We start from the raw sequence: 6,000 nt of genomic DNA, 5'->3' as shown, positions 1-6,000 counted from the left end.
AGTTAACCTTGCTAAAAGCTGCCTATATGGGATAGGAATTTCAAAAGAGACTTTAAAGGAAACGGCTTCATTAATTGGATGCAATTCGGGTAGTTTTCCTTTGACATACCTCGGGTTACCTATCGGGCGGAAAAATGAGCAAGATAAGTGAATGGGATCCCTATATTGATAAGTTTTGGGGTCGGTTAGCGGATTGGAAATCAACATCGATGTCATTCGGAGGTCGACTCACTCTCATAAATTCGGTGCTTAGTAGTCTCTCGTTATATGTCTTCTCCCTATTCAGTGCTCCATCGAGTGTCATCAACATGCTAGAAGCTATGCGTCGTAAATTCTTTTGGGGCGGGTCGGGTGACAACACAAAAATGTCTTGGGTTAGTTGGGATTCTATTCTTTCCTAGTACGAGCAGGGCGGGTTCAACATCGGCTCCCTTAAAGCTAAAAACTTGGCTTTACTAGGGAAATGATGGTGGCGTTTTCGTAACGAAAATAACGCATTTTGGGTTTCAATTATCAAAAGTATCTACGGGCGGGATGGGGGTTTGGGTTATACTCGTGAAAATAATTTTTCAAACAGAAGGTCCACGTGGTATTATATTCAGCAAACTGATTCCTACTTAAGGAGATAGAACATTAGTCTTTCAACCTCCTTTGTTAAATCGGTTAGTAATGGAGAAGGAACCTTATTCTGGAAGGACATTTGGCTCGATAACGTGTTGTTGTGTGAAAAATTTAATAGGGTTTACAGGTTAGAAGCAAACCAAGATGTTCATTTGTGTTCGCTGACAACTCAAGAGACTCGTGGAAATGGACCATGCACGATAGTGGAATATATACATCACAAGCTTTTACCGCAATACTTAATGATTGAATTCTACAACACTCGTTTCTGCCTGCAGCCACAATGCGTGATAACTATGCCCCACAGAAACTTGGAATCTTTACATGGCGTACAAAATTAATGAGGCTACTGGTTCGGGTCGAATTGGATAAACGAGGTATAGATTTGGATTCGGTCCGATGTCCTACATGCAATAATGATACTGAAACAGTTGAACACATGATCTTATCGTGCCCAAAAGTAAAAGAGTTGTGGGATCGAGTCTTCTGATGGTACAACTTAGGCAACAACCTACAACGATTTGAACGACATGTTTCAGGGCAAGCAATCTGCATCAAATCATTCCTCCTCCTCGAAGATATGGCAAGAAATCGAGTGGGTTACGGGGTATATAATTTGGAGAAGTCGGAATCTAAAAACTTTCAAAAATAAGGAATGGAATGTTTCGAATGTGTTTAATGAAATCCAAGCCAAAAGCTTTCTGTCGGTATTTTCGCGCGCAAAAAAGTTGAAATTCGATTGGAACCATTGGCTTCTAACTCCAAACGTCTACAATGATCACGGCTAATAAAAAAAAGAGCACTAATATCCTCCCAACTATTTCATGAACTTTCCCTTTAGTTTTTATTGCTATCCATTGTAAAATCTCGCTGAGATCTCCTGTCTTTGCTCCTGTCAAGTGCATGTTCTCTATGCAGTATTTGTACTCCTCTTGTAACTGTTCTCGTTTTTAATAAAAGTTGTTTTGCTTTTCAAAAAAAAAAAAAAAAAAAAAAAAATGTTAAACTGTTAAAGCACTTCAATTAGCTCTCTTTTGTTGATATATTTTACTACTAATTTGAAGACTAGTAAACTCAAGTTGAAGTATCTTGCACCAGGTTTTGAAGACTTGCAAAGTTGTATTTATATAAAAATGGTGATATTTATTTTCGTCTAGTAATGCAACTGTATTTTGTTATTTGAATATGTAAAGTTAGTGCAACTTATCTTCATTTTGAATTTGAAGATCATTTGTTCTTCTTTATCTACAGCTCATGTCATTTACCTCTATTATATATGCTTCATAATTGATACTCCGTAATTGATAGTTGATTTGTGGTAAAATTTTAGCATAAGGGTAAAATTGTCATTTTTATTATTCAGACTATTTATCAAGGTTGTAAAAGACGCGAGTCGGGAACGCATCGGCCATGCCTAAAAAATGATGCGTAGGACGCAACGGGCATTGACTAACGTTGACTTTTTAAAATAGTTTTACTAAATATATATTTTTATATAATATTATATAGATCGAATCTTAAAATATAAATTATAATTACAACATGAACAATTAACAATTAATAATAATTAATAATATTACAAAAAAAAATTTAAAAATTGACCGACTTTGACCGACTTTTTTCGAATTTGACCGACTTTAACCGACTATTTACCTTTGACCGACTTTGTAGCAACGACGCATCGGCCATGCCTAAAAAACGACGTGTCGGCCCAGTCATTCTATATTATGGGATAACTACATATAGTCATTCTATATTCATACTGTCATCTTTATTCATATGTAACTTAATGAGGAAAAAAAAAAGTAAACAAGCCCACAGAGGAGGTTCTTAAATACTAATGGACTATTTGGAGTCCTTATGGAATTAAACACCTAGTGGATAATATTATCCTTAATTAAAAGGGCAAATGACCCGAAAAGGTTTGTAATCTTTAATATGTTCGTATTCTTATAGCTTTATTTTTAATATATAGATAGATAGATGTATTCATGTTGCATTCGGTACATTTAGATTATAAATTTTTTGTAACAAAAAGGTCAAACTAAAGGATCAGCCACAAAATTACTTGGAACCCAACAAAATTACCTTGCCCCGATCTTTCAATTCCACTCCCGTCACTATAAAGAAGCATTATAAAGAGACCTTCGTTACCTGTTGAGGTGTTGACATTTGGACAGGCCATGCAGCACTCTTATTGGCCCAAATATTCATCTGCAACCAAATCATTCAGGTTATAAATATTTTTTCAAATATATTCATAGCCCATTCAAGTTAGAAACCCACTAAAACTCACCACGCTTAATATATATAAAATCAATGATTAAGTGCTATGCTTGCACTATATAAAAAAAGAACATGAAACACTTGCATCTTCAATAGGTTTGAGTGAAAATGGTGAATCTCGTATAAAAAGCCAATCCCCATAAGAAAGTTTGTTTCTTATGTATCATATATGTTTTACTTTTACATATTATTCTTATGTATCATATATGTTTTACTTTTACATATTATAGTCAAACAATGTCATTGAACTGTAGCGAATACACATGTTAGCAAAATTATACAACAAACTTTCTATTGACCGCAGTTGCTATCTATTAAAGCGCTAATCAACTCACTTCGTTCTGTCAGTGTTTCACAATATTTGTTCATGTGAAAATGTGATCGGGATGCAGATCCATAGGTAAAAATTTAAACTAATGTGAATATAAATACTTCTAGCCATCAAATAGACCAATCATAGTCTATTTGTAGAAGGCAAAGTACAGGCTTAAAAGTTTTTAAAAATCATTACCTACAAACTAAAGATCTGATGTTGTAAAGTCTGCGCTCCTTACCACATTAGACAATCTGATTTGCTAAATCATGTTAAACAATATATATCACACAAAGTAAATACAATGCAATCAAATGGCCAAATTGGTAAAAATTCTGTTTTAGCATTCAAGTAGATTACTAATGCCAGTATAATTTAAAGAATTATACCTTAAAATTCTAATATAGCAGGCTCACATCAACCATGAAAGATATTTCAATAGAAGTCAAATAACGTAACTATAAAAACTATTTTAAAGATTCCTATCCAATGATTAAAGTAATGGGTTCACTTGTGGTATTAATTTCAAACAGGTCAAACATTTGAAATTAAAGCTAGAAAAGGGAACGGGTCAAATATAACCAAAAAGGAACATACAGATCCACAAGGGTAGTAAAAAGATGGCTTCTCAGATTCTCTCCGTACAACCTCCTTTCCCCATCCAAAATTCACTAAATTCCCAGAAGATTAACCACCACCCCAAACTCACTCATTTGCAGAAGCTGTGGTGAGAAATACTCCGACGAGACAACCTAATAACGATGTAGAAAACAGATCGAAGCAACTGTGTTTATTGGCAACATCTCTATCACGACAACACCCATGGATCTTAGCATCGCTTTTAGGAGTTATGGGTGGATCCAAAACATTGCGTGGAGGAAGGGCCGCAATTATGCCTTCATCAGATTTGCTAAATGTGATCAAGCTTCGGGTGCTATCACAAACATGAACGGAAGATCTTTACATGGCAATAGATTACGGCTGGGGCTGGCCAAATTTGATAAGCAACCATATTCGAGGAATGATAACACAAACAGCTCAACAAACTTTCGAAAGTTTGGTAGAAAGGACTCCACCTTTCGTCCAAAAGAAAAATGATGATATCAAGAACATTCAGCTTCAACTGAATGAGGATATTAATGAGGGCATGGAACGTACTGTGTTGATTGTTGATAAGGTGGATTTCTCCATGACCAAGCTTGCTGATAAGGGGATCATCACTGAACTAAAAAACAAACAAAAGGCAAAATTATTGATTCATGAAGTAGATAAAGATTTTGATCCTAGTGATCATTTTGTTTCCGAAGATCTTGAGGACTATTTGGATGGTATTAACACTAAGATAAGGATGCAGTTGAATAGTGGAGACAACAATTTGGGAAATAAGAGTGGAGAAAAGAATGGTGATCCTGATATTGAAGATGAAGGGGCTAATGGCTATGAATCTCCGGCTAAAGAAGGTTCACCTGAGAAGGAACAATCACCGGAGAAAGACCCATCAACTCCGGTCAGATTAGATGATTCAGATGACGCCATCAGATTTGCAAAGTTTGATCTATCTGATTTACAAACGGGCAACATTATGGATCCAATGGGTAATAGTGTGGTGTCCAATTCCAATTCAAATTTGAATTTAGAGGTATACGAAAAGTATAAAGGTACGGTCTTGAAGAAGAAGAAGAAGAAAGCAATGAGCATGCCTGCAATGGAGAAAGTGCAGAGTACTTTTGCAGATAAAGTACCAAACAATCTAAAAATTAACCTTGAAAGTACATTTATGGCCTGTTTACTTTGTTTTCCATTAATCTCTATCTCTATATGGATATAGATGGCTATATGGATAATGAAAGGTTATATGCAGTAAGAGGATAATAAAAATTGTTGTTTACTTTTGTTGCTGAATGAATTGACTGAATAAAAGAAATGACTATTTTAGCCTTGAATCAAAATTATATAATTTTGCATAACATTTCTTTTGAAAACCAATATCAAAAACATTTCGTTGGCAAATACATGAAATTAAAACATAATAACAATAACAAGTTATGCAACATAAACAAACTCATCATCATTTAATAATTTACAACATAATAGAAAAATGAAAATTACAACATAAACCTCCACCTTGAGAAACTAATAATCAGTCGACTTCTTCAAGACAAATTTAAAACCTACTTATGAAATCAAATGGCCAAGGTGGGTGTAGATTTCTCGTTAGAAACAAACTCCCAAAATTAAAACCCAAAAATGAACTCGTAAGGGAATATAATTAGGGGTTAGTTAACCTGACTTTGAAACCTTTTGCTTTTGTAGAATTGAGTTTTATTCATTTTTGTTTCTTGATCTGGTGTTCAATTTATGGGTTTTGTTTTTCATGAGTTTTGTTTACTGAGAGAGAAATAGATGTAGAAAGTAAAAAGATGAGGATAGAGAAGGAGGGTAATAAGGACAAAAAAAGAAGCCAGACAACAATACAGTTTTAAATGACCGAGACAGCTCTCCATATAGAATTCCTTATTCATTAATGCGAAACACACACTTATATTACCGAATAATCACTTCATTCACTGCAGCCCATTAAACCATAGGTAAACAGGCCCTTAGGGTGGCTAACCCTACGGTTGACTTTCCTGTTGCAACTCTACACAGCAAGAAAGATGCTAGTTGTCCCCTTAATGTGGACAGGCCCAACAACAAGGGTAATATTGGGCCTCACAATGAGGCTAGTAAGCCCAATGATCCTAGAAAGGGGCTTGAAAATACTGTTTATGAGGAAAACA

Source organism: Rutidosis leptorrhynchoides, chromosome 3 (assembly GCF_046630445.1).
Source record: "Rutidosis leptorrhynchoides isolate AG116_Rl617_1_P2 chromosome 3, CSIRO_AGI_Rlap_v1, whole genome shotgun sequence".
NCBI classification, from domain to species: Eukaryota; Viridiplantae; Streptophyta; class Magnoliopsida; order Asterales; family Asteraceae; genus Rutidosis; species Rutidosis leptorrhynchoides.
This window is presented reverse-complemented; position numbering follows the sequence as displayed.